Source organism: Triturus cristatus, chromosome 11, assembly GCF_964204655.1.
Source record: "Triturus cristatus chromosome 11, aTriCri1.1, whole genome shotgun sequence".
Taxonomy (NCBI): Eukaryota; Metazoa; Chordata; class Amphibia; order Caudata; family Salamandridae; genus Triturus; species Triturus cristatus.
This window is the reverse complement of record NC_140594.1, coordinates 1140559793-1140575776: the sequence shown is the minus strand read 5'-3', so window position 1 is coordinate 1140575776 and position 15984 is coordinate 1140559793. Positions and strand designations below refer to the sequence as shown.

The window sequence follows — 15984 nt, the reverse complement described above, 5'->3', positions numbered from 1 at the left end:
TTCTTGCCTTTTCGTTCTGCTCTTATCATTCTCCTGGGCATTTCATGGAAGGCACTCTCTTTCTCTTCGCTGCTTTGCTTCCAATGCTGCCTAAATATGTTCATTTCCACTATTTGTACTACTGCTTTCCAGTTCTTCTCTTCTGCACAGATTTGGCCTTGGTTTCATTCCCCAGTTCCTTACCCTCTACAAGAAACTTTCTACTGCTTTTCATGTTGGTATCTAAACCAAATGCACCATTGAAACTGGTGCAAGATAGTCATTGAACTCGGGGTTGCAATCTTTAGAACCGAGAGCACCCACATCATAGGGCGTTGGTGGTATAGTGGTGAGCCTAGCTGCTTCCCAAGCAGTTGACCCGGGTTCGATTCCCAGCCAATGCAGTGCAAATTTTTATATGTTCTCCAAGCAGGATTTGTTTTAATGCAACATGTCACAAAACGGAAATATCATGAACAGATTAATCAGACGTTAAATTAAAAAAAAAATGAAATACTTAGGCAGGCATCTCGATCGCCCCATCTGCTACATTCATTGTCCTATTAGATGCTATTTTCCAAAAAGCAGAGTCACCACTCACATGTGCTGGTAATAAATATGTTGCGGGCGGTAGACAATGAAAGGGCTGAACCCCGACCAGACATTCTAACTCTAGCATCTCTATATTAAAAAGCATTTCTAGGCAATATCTAGCATGTGAATAAAAGTAGGCAAGATCCACCGATGAATCTGGCAAAAGTCCCCAACGATTTTGTGCACACTTGTTCTCTCACCTGAATGCAGCGCCACCTTGTAGCCATCGGATGTAACTGCAGCTCACAAAATGTTATATCAGAGAGCAAGTTGAGAGGACTCCAAGAGGCAGATGTCCATGGAAAGAGCCTCTCACGACAGCAGGAAGGTTGGATATTTCAAGATGGCAACATTTCCTGTCCAATGTCCTCACGTCCCGAACGCTCCCAAACGCTCAAAAGCCTCACACCGGGCAAGCCCTCACCGGGTAGATCTCTGGCTCCCAGTTAAAATCAAATCCTGAGCATGCTAGCGCTAGGATCAAAGAGAGAGGAGAGGGTTAGAGAGCTGCTATCTTGGTAAAGGCCTGAAACTGCTAGTTCCCAAGAGGGTCTGCACTTTCAGTTATGACTGACTGTGAGACGAGAAGATGAAGATTTTCTGCACCCAGCATACATTGCAGCATGCTTAGGCAAATGAGGAGCGAGACCCACCAATCCCTCGCCACTTCGCTGAAAGCTCCTCCTCTGCATAAAGAGAACACTTTTACAAGGGAGCAGAGTGGCGCAGCGGAAGCGAGCTGAACCCCGACTAGACATTCTAACTGTAGCATCTCTATATTAAAAAGCATTTCTAGGCAATATCTAGCATGTGAATAAAAGTAGGCAAGATCCACCGATGAATCTGGCAAAAGTCCCCAACGATTTTGTGCACACTTGTTCTCTCACCTGAATGCAGCGCCACCTTGTAGCCATCGGATGTAACTGCAGCTCACAAAATGTTATATCAGAGAGCAAGTTGAGAGGACTCCAAGAGGCAGATGTCCATGGAAAGAGCCTCTCATGACAGCAGGAAGGTTGGATATTTCAAGATGGCAACATTTCCTGTCCAACGTCCTCACGTCCCGAACGCTCCCAAACGCTCAAAAGCCTCGCCCTCACCGGGTAGATCTCTGGCTCCCAGTTAAAATCAAATCCTGAGCATGCTAGCGCTAGGATCAAAGAGAGAGGAGAGGGTTAGAGAGCTGCTATCTTGGTAAAGGCCTAAAACTGCTAGTTCCCAAAAGGGTCTGCACTTTCAGTTATGACTGACTGTGAGACGAGAAGATGAAGATTTTCTGCACCCAGCATACATTGCAGCATGCTTAGGCAAATGAGGAGCGAGACCCACCAATCCCTCGCCACTTCGCTGAAAGCTCCTCCTCTGCATAAAGAGAACACTTTTACAAGGGAGCAGAGTGGCGCAGCGGAAGCGTGCTGGCCCCATAACCCAGAGGTCGATGGATCGAAACCATCCTCTGCTATAATATTTCTTGTTTTTTCTTCTGAGAACCAATCTGTCATTTCCACGCTACAAGCAAGGAAAAGCGCAGGCTTGTGCTAGCTATGTGAGAAAAGACTTCTCAACTATCTGTCTCTGCTGAAACACAACAGAGTGATCGCCAAAGGATCAACCCCATACTTTGAAAGTAAAGATACCCAATTATAAGCATAAATGACTGGTGGGACCGTCACACGTTTTTCTGGGCATGCTTTGAATGTCATTCTTGCCTTTTCGTTCTGCTCTTATCATTCTCCTGGGCATTTCATGGAAGGCACTCTCTTTCTCTTTGCTGCTTTGCTTCCAATGCTGCCTAAATATGTTCATTTCCACTATTTGTACTACTGCTTTCCATTTCTTCTCTTCTGCACAGATTTGGCCTTGGTTTCAATTCCCAGTTCCTTACCCTCTACAAGAAACTTTCTACTGCTTTTCATGTTGGTATCTAAACCAAATGCACCATTGAAACTGGTGCAAGATAGTCATTGAACTCGGGGTTGTAATCTTTAGAACCGAGAGCACCCACATCATAGGGCGTTGGTGGTATAGTGGTGAGCATAGCTGCTTCCCAAGCAGTTGACCCGGGTTCGATTCCCGGCCAATGCAGTGCAAATTTTTATATGTTCTCCAAGCAGGATTTGTTATAATGCAACATGTCACAAAACGGAAATATCATGAACAGATTAATCAGACGTTAAATTTAAAAAAAAATGAAATACTTAGGCAGGCATCTCGATCGCCCCATCTGCTACATTCATTGTCCTATTAGATGCTATTTTCCAAAAAGCAGAGTCACCACTCACATGTGCTGGTAATAAATATGTTGCGGGCGGTAGACAATGAAAGGGCTGAACCCCGACCAGACATTCTAACTCTAGCATCTCTATATTAAAAAGCATTTCTAGGCAATATCTAGCATGTGAATAAAAGTAGGCAAGATCCACCGATGAATCTGGCAAAAGTCCCCAACGATTTTGTGCACACTTGTTCTCTCACCTGAATGCAGCGCCACCTTGTAGCCATCGGATGTAACTGCAGCTCACAAAATGTTATATCAGAGAGCAAGTTGAGAGGACTCCAAGAGGCAGATGTCCATGGAAAGAGCCTCTCACGACAGCAGGAAGGTTGGATGTTTCAAGATGGCAACATTTCCTGTCCAATGTCCTCACGTCCCGAACGCTCCCAAACGCTCAAAAGCCTCACACCGGGCAAGCCCTCACCGGGTAGATCTCTGGCTCCCAGTTAAAATCAAATCCTGAGCATGCTAGCGCTAGGATCAAAGAGAGAGGAGAGGGTTAGAGAGCTGCTATCTTGGTAAAGGCCTGAAACTGCTAGTTCCCAAGAGGGTCTGCACTTTCAGTTATGACTGACTGTGAGACGAGAAGATGAAGATTTTCTGCACCCAGCATACATTGCAGCATGCTTAGGCAAATGAGGAGCGAGACCCACCAATCCCTCGCCACTTCGCTGAAAGCTCCTCCTCTGCATAAAGAGAACACTTTTACAAGGGAGCAGAGTAGCGCTGCGGAAGCATGCTGGGCCCATAACCCAGAGGTCGATGGATCGAAACCATCCTCTGCTATAATATTTCTTGTTTTTTCTTCTGAGAACCAATCTGTCATTTCCACGCTACCAGCAAGGAAAAGCGCAGGCTTGTGCTAGCTATGTGAGAAAAGACTTCTCAACTATCTGTCTCTGCTGAAATACAAGAGAGTGATCGCCAAAGGATCAACCCCGTACTTTGAAAGTAAAGATACCCAATTATAAGCATAAATGACTGGTGGGACCGTCACACGTTTTTCTGGGCATGCTTTGAATGTCATTCTTGCCTTTTCGTTCTGCTCTTATCATTCTCCTGGGCATTTCATGGAAGGCACTCTCTTTCTCTTCGCTGCTTTGCTTCCAATGCTGCCTAAATATGTTCATTTCCACTATTTGTACTACTGCTTTCCATTTCTTCTCTTCTGCACAGATTTGGCCTAGGTTTCAATCCCCAGTTCCTTACCCTCTACAAGAAACGTTCTACTGCTTTTCATGTTGGTATCTAAACCAAATGCACCATTGAAACTGGTGCAAGATAGTCATTGAACTCGGGGTTGTAATCTTTAGAACCGAGAGCAACCACATCATAGGGCGTTGGTGGTATAGTGGTGAGCATAGCTGCTTCCCAAGCAGTTGACCCGGGTTCGATTCCCAGCCAATGCAGTGCAAATTTTTATATGTTCTCCAAGCAGGATTTGTTTTAATGCAACATGTCACAAAACGGAATTATCATGAACAGATTAATCAGACGTTAAATTAAAAAAAAAATGAAATACTTAGGCAGGCATCTCGATCGCCCCATCTGCTACATTCATTGTCCTATTAGATGCTATTTTCCAAAAAGCAGAGTCACCACTCACATGTGCTGGTAATAAATATGTTGCGGGCGGTAGACAATGAAAGGGCTGAACCCCGACTAGACATTCTAACTGTAGCATCTCTATATTAAAAAGCATTTCTAGGCAATATCTAGCATGTGAATAAAAGTAGGCAAGATCCACCGATGAATCTGGCAAAAGTCCCCAACGATTTTGTGCACACTTGTTCTCTCACCTGAATGCAGCGCCATCTTTTAGCCATCGGATGTAACTGCAGCTCACAAAATGTTATATCAGAGAGCAAGTTGAGAGGACTCCAAGAGGCAGATGTCCATGGAAAGAGCCTCTCACGACAGCAGGAAGGTTGGATATTTCAAGATGGCAACATTTCCTGTCCAATGTCCTCACGTCCCGAACGCTCCCAAACGCTCAAAAGCCTCGCCCTCACCGGGTAGATCTCTGGCTCCCAGTTAAAATCAAATCCTGAGCATGCTAGCGCTACGATCAAAGAGAGAGGAGAGGGTTAGAGAGCTGCTATCTTGGTAAAGGCCTGAAACTGCTAGTTCCCAAGAGGGTCTGCACTTTCAGTTATGACTGACTGTGAGACGAGAAGATGAAGATTTTCTGCACCCAGCATACATTGCAGCATGCTTAGGCAAATGAGGAGCGAGACCCACCAATCCCTCGCCACTTCGCTGAAAGCTCCTCCTCTGCATAAAGAGAACACTTTTACAAGGGAGCAGAGTGGCGCAGCGGAAGCGTGCTGGGCCCATAACCCAGAGGTCGATGGATCGAAACCATCCTCTGCTATAATATTTCTTGTTTTTTCTTCTGAGAACCAATCTGTCATTTCCACGCTACCAGCAAGGAAAAGCGCAGGCTTGTGCTAGCTATGTGAGAAAAGACTTCTCAACTATCTGTCTCTGCTGAAACACAACAGAGTGATCGCCAAAGGATCAACCCCATACTTTGAAAGTAAAGATACCCAATTATAAGCATAAATGACTGGTGGGACCGTCACACGTTTTTCTGGGCATGCTTTGAATGTCATTCTTGCCTTTTCGTTCTGCTCTTATCATTCTCCTGGGCATTTCATGGAAGGCACTCTCTTTCTCTTCGCTGCTTTGCTTCCAATGCTGCCTAAATATGTTCATTTCCACTATTTGTACTACTGCTTTCCATTTCTTCTCTTCTGCACAGATTTGGCCTTGGTTTCATTCCCCAGTTCCTTACCCTCTACAAGAAACTTTCTACTGCTTTTCATGTTGGTATCTAAACCAAATGCACCATTGAAACTGGTGCAAGATAGTCATTGAACTCGGGGTTGCAATCTTTAGAACCGAGAGCACCCACATCATAGGGCGTTGGTGGTATAGTGGTGAGCCTAGCTGCTTCCCAAGCAGTTGACCCGGGTTCGATTCCCAGCCAATGCAGTGCAAATTTTTATATGTTCTCCAAGCAGGATTTGTTTTAATGCAACATGTCACAAAACGGAAATATCATGAACAGATTAATCAGACGTTAAATTAAAAAAAAAATGAAATACTTAGGCAGGCATCTCGATCGCCCCATCTGCTACATTCATTGTCCTATTAGATGCTATTTTCCAAAAAGCAGAGTCACCACTCACATGTGCTGGTAATAAATATGTTGCGGGCGGTAGACAATGAAAGGGCTGAACCCCGACCAGACATTCTAACTCTAGCATCTCTATATTAAAAAGCATTTCTAGGCAATATCTAGCATGTGAATAAAAGTAGGCAAGATCCACCGATGAATCTGGCAAAAGTCCCCAACGATTTTGTGCACACTTGTTCTCTCACCTGAATGCAGCGCCACCTTGTAGCCATCGGATGTAACTGCAGCTCACAAAATGTTATATCAGAGAGCAAGTTGAGAGGACTCCAAGAGGCAGATGTCCATGGAAAGAGCCTCTCACGACAGCAGGAAGGTTGGATATTTCAAGATGGCAACATTTCCTGTCCAATGTCCTCACGTCCCGAACGCTCCCAAACGCTCAAAAGCCTCACACCGGGCAAGCCCTCACCGGGTAGATCTCTGGCTCCCAGTTAAAATCAAATCCTGAGCATGCTAGCGCTAGGATCAAAGAGAGAGGAGAGGGTTAGAGAGCTGCTATCTTGGTAAAGGCCTGAAACTGCTAGTTCCCAAGAGGGTCTGCACTTTCAGTTATGACTGACTGTGAGACGAGAAGATGAAGATTTTCTGCACCCAGCATACATTGCAGCATGCTTAGGCAAATGAGGAGCGAGACCCACCAATCCATCGCCACTTCGCTGAAAGCTCCTCCTCTGCATAAAGAGAACACTTTTACAAGGGAGCAGAGTGGCGCAGCGGAAGCGTGCTGGGCCCATAACCCAGAGGTCGATGGATCGAAACCATCCTCTGCTATAATATTTCTTGTTTTTTCTTCTGAGGACCAATCTGTCATTTCCACGCTACCAGCAAGGAAAAGCGCAGGCTTGTGCTAGCTATGTGAGAAAAGACTTCTCAACTATCTGTCTCTGCTGAAATACAAGAGAGTGATCGCCAAAGGATCAACCCCATACTTTGAAAGTAAAGATACCCAATTATAAGCATAAATGACTGGTGGGACCGTCACACGTTTTTCTGGGCATGCTTTGAATGTCATTCTTGCCTTTTCGTTCTGCTCTTATCATTCTCCTGGGCATTTCATGGAAGGCACTCTCTTTCTCTTCGCTGCTTTGCTTCCAATGCTGCCTAAATATGTTCATTTCCACTATTTGTACTACTGCTTTCCATTTCTTCTCTTCTGCACAGATTTGGCCTTGGTTTCAATCCCCAGTTCCTTACCCTCTACAAGAAACTTTCTACTGCTTTTCATGTTGGTATCTAAACCAAATGCACCATTGAAACTGGTGCAAGATAGTCATTGAACTCGGGGTTGTAATCTTTAGAACCGAGAGCACCCACATCATAGGGCGTTGGTGGTATAGTGGTGAGCATAGCTGTTTCCCAAGCAGTTGACCCGGGTTCGATTCCCGGCCAATGCAGTGCAAATTTTTATATGTTCTCCAAGCAGGATTTGTTTTAATGCAACATGTCACAAAACGGAAATATCATGAACAGATTAATCAGACGTTAAATTTAAAAAAAAATGAAATACTTAGGCAGGCATCTCGATCGCCCCATCTGCTACATTCATTGTCCTATTAGATGCTATTTTCCAAAAAGCAGAGTCACCACTCACATGTGCTGGTAATAAATATGTTGCGGGCGGTAGACAATGAAAGGGCTGAACCCCGACCAGACATTCTAACTCTAGCATCTCTATATTAAAAAGCATTTCTAGGCAATATCTAGCATGTGAATAAAAGTAGGCAAGATCCACCGATGAATCTGGCAAAAGTCCCCAACGATTTTGTGCACACTTGTTCTCTCACCTGAATGCAGCGCCACCTTGTAGCCATCGGATGTAACTGCAGCTCACAAAATATTATATCAGAGAGCAAGTTGAGAGGACTCCAAGAGGCAGATGTCCATGGAAAGAGCCTCTCACGACAGCAGGAAGGTTGGATATTTCAAGATGGCAACATTTCCTGTCCAACGTCCTCACGTCCCGAACGCTCCCAAACGCTCAAAAGCCTCGCCCTCACCGGGTAGATCTCTGGCTCCCAGTTAAAATCAAATCCTGAGCATGCTAGCGCTAGGATCAAAGAGAGAGGAGAGGGTTAGAGAGCTGCTATCTTGGTAAAGGCCTGAAACTGCTAGTTCCCAAGAGGGTCTGCACTTTCAGTTATGACTGACTGTGAGACGAGAAGATGAAGATTTTCTGCACCCAGAATACATTGCAGCATGCTTAGGCAAATGAGGAGCGAGACCCACCAATCCCTCGCCACTTCGCTGAAAGCTCCTCCTCTGCATAAAGAGAACACTTTTACAAGGGAGCAGAGTGGCGCAGCGGAAGCGTGCTGGGCCCATAACCCAGAGGTCGATGGATCGAAACCATCCTCTGCTATAATATTTCTTGTTTTTTCTTCTGAGGACCAATCTGTCATTTCCACGCTACCAGCAAGGAAAAGCGCAGGCTTGTGCTAGCTATGTGAGAAAAGACTTCTCAACTATCTGTCTCTGCTGAAATACAAGCGAGTGATCGCCAAAGGATCAACCCCATACTTTGAAAGTAAAGATACCCAATTATAAGCATAAATGACTGGTGGGACCGTCACACGTTTTTCTGGGCATGCTTTGAATGTCATTCTTGCCTTTTCGTTCTGCTCTTATCATTCTCCTGGGCATTTCATGGAAGGCACTCTCTTTCTCTTCGCTGCTTTGCTTCCAATGCTGCCTAAATATGTTCATTTCCACTATTTGTACTACTGCTTTCCATTTCTTCTCTTCTGCACAGATTTGGCCTTGGTTTCAATCCCCAGTTCCTTACCCTCTACAAGAAACTTTCTACTGCTTTTCATGTTGGTATCTAAACCAAATGCACCATTGAAACTGGTGCAAGATAGTCATTGAACTCGGGGTTGTAATCCTTAGAACCGAGAGCAACCACATCATAGGGCGTTGGTGGTATAGTGGTGATCATAGCTGCTTCCCAAGCAGTTGACCCGGGTTCGATTCCCGGCCAATGCAGTGCAAATTTTTATATGTTCTCCAAGCAGGATTTGTTTCAATGCAACATGTCACAAAACGGAAATATCATGAACAGATTAATCAGACGTTAAATTAAAAAAAAAATGAAATACTTAGGCAGGCATCTCGATCGCCCCATCTGCTACATTCATTGTCCTATTAGATGCTATTTTCCAAAAAGCAGAGTCACCACTCACATGTGCTGGTAATAAATATGTTGCGGGCGGTAGACAATGAAAGGGCTGAACCCCGACCAGACATTCTAACTCTAGCATCTCTATATTAAAAAGCATTTCTAGGCAATATCTAGCATGTGAATAAAAGTAGGCAAGATCCACCGATGAATCTGGCAAAAGTCCCCAACGATTTTGTGCACACTTGTTCTCTCACCTGAATGCAGCGCCACCTTGTAGCCATCGGATGTAACTGCAGCTCACAAAATATTATATCAGAGAGCAAGTTGAGAGGACTCCAAGAGGCAGATGTCCATGGAAAGAGCCTCTCACGACAGCAGGAAGGTTGGATATTTCAAGATGGCAACATTTCCTGTCCAACGTCCTCACGTCCCGAACGCTCCCAAACGCTCAAAAGCCTCGCCCTCACCGGGTAGATCTCTGGCTCCCAGTTAAAATCAAATCCTGAGCATGCTAGCGCTAGGATCAAAGAGAGAGGAGAGGGTTAGAGAGCTGCTATCTTGGTAAAGGCCTGAAACTGCTAGTTCCCAAGAGGGTCTGCACTTTCAGTTATGACTAACTGTGAGACGAGAAGATGAAGATTTTCTGCACCCAGCATACATTGCAGCATGCTTAGGCAAATGAGGAGCGAGACCCACCAATCCCTCGCCACTTCGCTGAAAGCTCCTCCTCTGCATAAAGAGAACACTTTTACAAGGGAGCAGAGTGGCGCAGCGGAAGCGTGCTGGGCCCATAACCCAGAGGTCGATGGATCGAAACCATCCTCTGCTATAATATTTCTTGTTTTTTCTTCTGAGGACCAATCTGTCATTTCCACGCTACCAGCAAGGAAAAGCGCAGGCTTGTGCTAGCTATGTGAGAAAAGACTTCTCAACTATCTGTCTCTGCTGAAATACAAGCGAGTGATCGCCAAAGGATCAACCCCATACTTTGAAAGTAAAGATACCCAATTATAAGCATAAATGACTGGTGGGACCATCACACGTTTTTCTGGGCATGCTTTGAATGTCATTCTTGCCTTTTCGTTCTGCTCTTATCATTCTCCTGGGCATTTCATGGAAGGCACTCTCTTTCTCTTCGCTGCTTTGCTTCCAATGCTGCCTAAATATGTTCATTTCCACTATTTGTACTACTGCTTTCCATTTCTTCTCTTCTGCACAGATTTGGCCTTGGTTTCAATCCCCAGTTCCTTACCCTCTACAAGAAACTTTCTACTGCTTTTCATGTTGGTATCTAAACCAAATGCACCATTGAAACTGGTGCAAGATAGTCATTGAACTCGGGGTTGTAATCTTTAGAACCGAGAGCACCCACATCATAGGGCGTTGGTGGTATAGTGGTGAGCATAGCTGTTTCCCAAGCAGTTGACCCGGGTTCGATTCCCGGCCAATGCAGTGCAAATTTTTATATGTTCTCCAAGCAGGATTTGTTTTAATGCAACATGTCACAAAACGGAAATATCATGAACAGATTAATCAGACGTTAAATTAAAAAAAAAATGAAATACTTAGGCAGGCATCTCGATCGCCCCATCTGCTACATTAATTGTCCTATTAGATGCTATTTTCCAAAAAGCAGAGTCACCACTCACATGTGCTGGTAATAAATATGTTGCGGGCGGTAGACAATGAAAGGGCTGAACCCCGACTAGACATTCTAACTGTAGCATCTCTATATTAAAAAGCATTTCTAGGCAATATCTAGCATGTGAATAAAAGTAGGCAAGATCCACCGATGAATCTGGCAAAAGTCCCCAACGATTTTGTGCACACTTGTTCTCTCACCTGAATGCAGCGCCACCTTGTAGCCATCGGATGTAACTGCAGCTCACAAAATGTTATATCAGAGAGCAAGTTGAGAGGACTCCAAGAGGCAGATGTCCATGGAAAGAGCCTCTCATGACAGCAGGAAGGTTGGATATTTCAAGATGGCAACATTTCCTCTCCAACGTCCTCACGTCCCGAACGCTCCCAAACACTCAAAAGCCTCGCCCTCACCAGGTAGATCTCTGGCTCCCAGTTAAAATCAAATCCTGAGCATGCTAGCGCTAGGATCAAAGAGAGAGGAGAGGGTTAGAGAGCTGCTATCTTGGTAAAGGCCTGAAACTGCTAGTTCCCAAGAGGGTCTGCACTTTCAGTTATGACTAACTGTGAGACGAGAAGATGAAGATTTTCTGCACCCAGCATACATTGCAGCATGCTTAGGCAAATGAGGAGCGAGACCCACCAATCCCTCGCCACTTCGCTGAAAGCTCCTCCTCTGCATAAAGAGAACACTTTTACAAGGGAGCAGAGTGGCGCAGCGGAAGCGTGCTGGGCCCATAACCCAGAGGTCGATGGATCGAAACCATCCTCTGCTATAATATTTCTTGTTTTTTCTTCTGAGGACCAATCTGTCATTTCCACGCTACCAGCAAGGAAAAGCGCAGGCTTGTGCTAGCTATGTGAGAAAAGACTTCTCAACTATCTGTCTCTGCTGAAATACAAGAGAGTGATCGCCAAAGGATCAACCCCATACTTTGAAAGTAAAGATACCCAATTATAAGCATAAATGACTGGTGGGACCGTCACACGTTTTTCTGGGCATGCTTTGAATGTCATTCTTGCCTTTTCGTTCTGCTCTTATCATTCTCCTGGGCATTTCATGGAAGGCACTCTCTTTCTCTTCGCTGCTTTGCTTCCAATGCTGCCTAAATATGTTCATTTCCACTATTTGTACTACTGCTTTCCATTTCTTCTCTTCTGCACAGATTTGGCCTTGGTTTAAATCCCCAGTTCCTTACCCTCTACAAGAAACTTTCTACTGCTTTTCATGTTGGTATCTAAACCAAATGCACCATTGAAACTGGTGCAAGATAGTCATTGAACTCGGGGTTGTAATCTTTAGAACCGAGAGCACCCACATCATAGGGCGTTGGTGGTATAGTGGTGAGCATAGCTGTTTCCCAAGCAGTTGACCCGGGTTCGATTCCCGGCCAATGCAGTGCAAATTTTTATATGTTCTCCAAGCAGGATTTGTTTTAATGCAACATGTCACAAAACGGAAATATCATGAACAGATTAATCAGACGTTAAATTAAAAAAAAAATGAAATACTTAGGCAGGCATCTCGATCGCCCCATCTGCTACATTCATTGTCCTATTAGATGCTATTTTCCAAAATGCAGAGTCACCGCTCACATGTGCTGGTAATAAATATGTTGCGGGCGGTAGACAATGAAAGGGCTGAACCCCGACTAGACATTCTAACTGTAGCATCTCTATATTAAAAAGCATTTCTAGGCAATATCTAGCATGTGAATAAAAGTAGGCAAGATCCACCGATGAATCTGGCAAAAGTCCCCAACGATTTTGTGCACACTTGTTCTCTCACCTGAATGCAGCGCCACCTTGTAGCCATCGGATGTAACTGCAGCTCACAAAATGTTATATCAGAGAGCAAGTTGAGAGGACTCCAAGAGGCAGATGTCCATGGAAAGAGCCTCTCATGACAGCAGGAAGGTTGGATATTTCAAGATGGCAACATTTCCTCTCCAACGTCCTCACGTCCCGAACGCTCCCAAACGCTCAAAAGCCTCGCCCTCACCGGGTAGATCTCTGGCTCCCAGTTAAAATCAAATCCTGAGCATGCTAGCGCTAGGATCAAAGAGAGAGGAGAGGGTTAGAGAGCTGCTATCTTGGTAAAGGCCTGAAACTGCTAGTTCCCAAGAGGGTCTGCACTTTCAGTTATGACTGACTGTGAGACGAGAAGATGAAGATTTTCTGCACCCAGCATACATTGCAGCATGCTTAGGCAAATGAGGAGCGAGACCCACCAATCCCTCGCCACTTCGCTGAAAGCTCCTCCTCTGCATAAAGAGAACACTTTTACAAGGGAGCAGAGTGGCGCAGCGGAAGCGTGCTGGGCCCATAACCCAGAGGTCGATGGATCGAAACCATCCTCTGCTATAATATTTCTTGTTTTTTCTTCTGAGAACCAATCTGTCATTTCCACGCTACCAGCAAGGAAAAGCGCAGGCTCGTGCTAGCAATGTGAGAAAAGACTTCTCAACTATCTGTCTCTGCTGAAACACAACAGAGTGATCGCCAAAGGATCAACCCCATACTTTGAAAGTAAAGATACCCAATTATAAGCATAAATGACTGGTGGGACCGTCACACGTTTTTCTGGGCATGCTTTGAATGTCATTCTTGCCTTTTCGTTCTGCTCTTATCATTCTCCTGGGCATTTCATGGAAGGCACTCTCTTTCTCTTCGCTGCTTTGCTTCCAATGCTGCCTAAATATGTTCATTTCCACTATTTGTACTACTGCTTTCCATTTCTTCTCTTCTGCACAGATTTGGCCTTGGTTTCAATCCCCAGTTCCTTACCCTCTACAAGAAACTTTCTACTGCTTTTCATGTTGGTATCTAAACCAAATGCACCATTGAAACTGGTGCAAGATAGTCATTGAACTCGGGGTTGTAATCTTTAGAACCGAGAGCAACCACATCATAGGGCGTTGGTGGTATAGTGGTGAGCATAGCTGCTTCCCAAGCAGTTGACCCGGGTTCGATTCCCGGCCAATGCAGTGCAAATTTTTATATGTTCTCCAAGCAGGATTTGTTTTAATGCAACATGTCACAAAACGGAAATATCATGAACAGATTAATCAGACGTTAAATTAAAAAAAAAATGAAATACTTAGGCAGGCATCTCGATCGCCCCATCTGCTACATTCATTGTCCTATTAGATGCTATTTTCCAAAAAGCAGAGTCACCACTCACATGTGCTGGTAATAAATATGTTGCGGGCGGTAGACAATGAAAGGGCTGAACCCCGACCAGACATTCTAACTCTAGCATCTCTATATTAAAAAGCATTTCTAGGCAATATCTAGCATGTGAATAAAAGTAGGCAAGATCCACCGATGAATCTGGCAAAAGTCCCCAACGATTTTGTGCAAACTTGTTCTCTCACCTGAATGCAGCGCCACCTTGTAGCCATCGGATGTAACTGCAGCTCACAAAATGTTATATCAGAGAGCAAGTTGAGAGGACTCCAAGAGGCAGATGTCCATGGAAAGAGCCTCTCACGACAGCAGGAAGGTTGGATATTTCAAGATGGCAACATTTCCTGTCCAATGTCCTCACGTCCCGAACGCTCCCAAACGCTCAAAAGCCTCACACCGGGCAAGCCCTCACCGGGTAGATCTCTGGCTCCCAGTTAAAATCAAATCCTGAGCATGCTAGCGCTAGGATCAAAGAGAGAGGAGAGGGTTAGAGAGCTGCTATCTTGGTAAAGGCCTGAAACTGCTAGTTCCCAAGAGGGTCTGCACTTTCAGTTATGACTAACTGTGAGACGAGAAGATGAAGATTTTCTGCACCCAGCATACATTGCAGCATGCTTAGGCAAATGAGGAGCGAGACCCACCAATCCCTCGCCACTTCGCTGAAAGCTCCTCCTCTGCATAAAGAGAACACTTTTACAAGGGAGCAGAGTGGCGCAGCGGAAGCGTGCTGGGCCCATAACCCAGAGGTCGATGGATCGAAACCATCCTCTGCTATAATATTTCTTGTTTTTTCTTCTGAGGACCAATCTGTCATTTCCACGCTACCAGCAAGGAAAAGCGCAGGCTTGTGCTAGCTATGTGAGAAAAGACTTCTCAACTATCTGTCTCTGCTGAAATACAAGAGAGTGATCGCCAAAGGATCAACCCCATACTTTGAAAGTAAAGATACCCAATTATAAGCATAAATGACTGGTGGGACCGTCACACGTTTTTCTGGGCATGCTTTGAATGTCATTCTTGCCTTTTCGTTCTGCTCTTATCATTCTCCTGGGCATTTCATGGAAGGCACTCTCTTTCTCTTCGCTGCTTTGCTTCCAATGCTGCCTAAATATGTTCATTTCCACTATTTGTACTACTGCTTTCCATTTCTTCTCTTCTGCACAGATTTGGCCTTGGTTTCAATCCCCAGTTCCTTACCCTCTACAAGAAACTTTCTACTGCTTTTCATGTTGGTATCTAAACCAAATGCACCATTGAAACTGGTGCAAGATAGTCATTGAACTCGGGGTTGTAATCTTTAGAACCGAGAGCAACCACATCATAGGGCGTTGGTGGTATAGTGGTGAGCATAGCTGCTTCCCAAGCAGTTGACCCGGGTTCGATTCCCGGCCAATGCAGTGCAAATTTTTATATGTTCTCCAAGCAGGATTTGTTTTAATGCAACATGTCACAAAACGGAAATATCATGAACAGATTAATCAGACGTTAAATTAAAAAAAAAATGAAATACTTAGGCAGGCATCTCGATCGCCCCATCTGCTACATTCATTGTCCTATTAGATGCTATTTTCCAAAAAGCAGAGTCACCACTCACATGTGCTGGTAATAAATATGTTGCGGGCGGTAGACAATGAAAGGGCTGAACCCTGACTAGACATTCTAACTGTAGCATCTCTATATTAAAAAGCATTTCTAGGCAATATCTAGCATGTGAATAAAAGTAGGCAAGATCCACCGATGAATCTGGCAAAAGTCCCCAACGATTTTGTGCACACTTGTTCTCTCACCTGAATGCAGCGCCACCTTGTAGCCATCGGATGTAACTGCAGCTCACAAAATGTTATATCAGAGAGCAAGTTGAGAGGACTCCAAGAGGCAGATGTCCATGGAAAGAGCCTCTCACGACAGCAGGAAGGTTGGATATTTCAAGATGGCAACATTTCCTCTCCAACGTCCTCACGTCCCGAACGCTCCCAAACGCTCAAA

The 15984-nt window shown here is 44.9% G+C and overlaps 7 non-coding genes across 7 annotated transcripts; all 7 read left to right on the top strand.

Annotated features, from left to right (window-relative positions):
• Positions 1–2586: 2586 nt before the first annotated feature.
• Positions 2587–2658, top strand: TRNAG-CCC (transfer RNA glycine (anticodon CCC)). The gene has a single exon. It is a non-coding gene; the product is annotated as a tRNA-Gly (tRNA).
• Positions 2659–7372: 4714 nt separating this feature from the next.
• Positions 7373–7444, top strand: TRNAG-CCC (transfer RNA glycine (anticodon CCC)). Its single transcript has one exon. It is a non-coding gene; the product is annotated as a tRNA-Gly (tRNA).
• A 1516-nt stretch (positions 7445–8960) lies between these two features.
• On the top strand, positions 8961–9032 carry TRNAG-CCC (transfer RNA glycine (anticodon CCC)). The gene has a single exon. It is a non-coding gene; the product is annotated as a tRNA-Gly (tRNA).
• Positions 9033–10548: 1516 nt separating this feature from the next.
• TRNAG-CCC (transfer RNA glycine (anticodon CCC)) lies at positions 10549–10620 on the top strand. Its single transcript has one exon. It is a non-coding gene; the product is annotated as a tRNA-Gly (tRNA).
• Positions 10621–12136: 1516 nt separating this feature from the next.
• On the top strand, positions 12137–12208 carry TRNAG-CCC (transfer RNA glycine (anticodon CCC)). Its single transcript has one exon. It is a non-coding gene; the product is annotated as a tRNA-Gly (tRNA).
• Positions 12209–13724: 1516 nt separating this feature from the next.
• TRNAG-CCC (transfer RNA glycine (anticodon CCC)) lies at positions 13725–13796 on the top strand. Its single transcript has one exon. It is a non-coding gene; the product is annotated as a tRNA-Gly (tRNA).
• A 1527-nt stretch (positions 13797–15323) lies between these two features.
• TRNAG-CCC (transfer RNA glycine (anticodon CCC)) lies at positions 15324–15395 on the top strand. The gene has a single exon. It is a non-coding gene; the product is annotated as a tRNA-Gly (tRNA).
• The last annotated feature ends 589 nt before the right edge of the window (positions 15396–15984 follow it).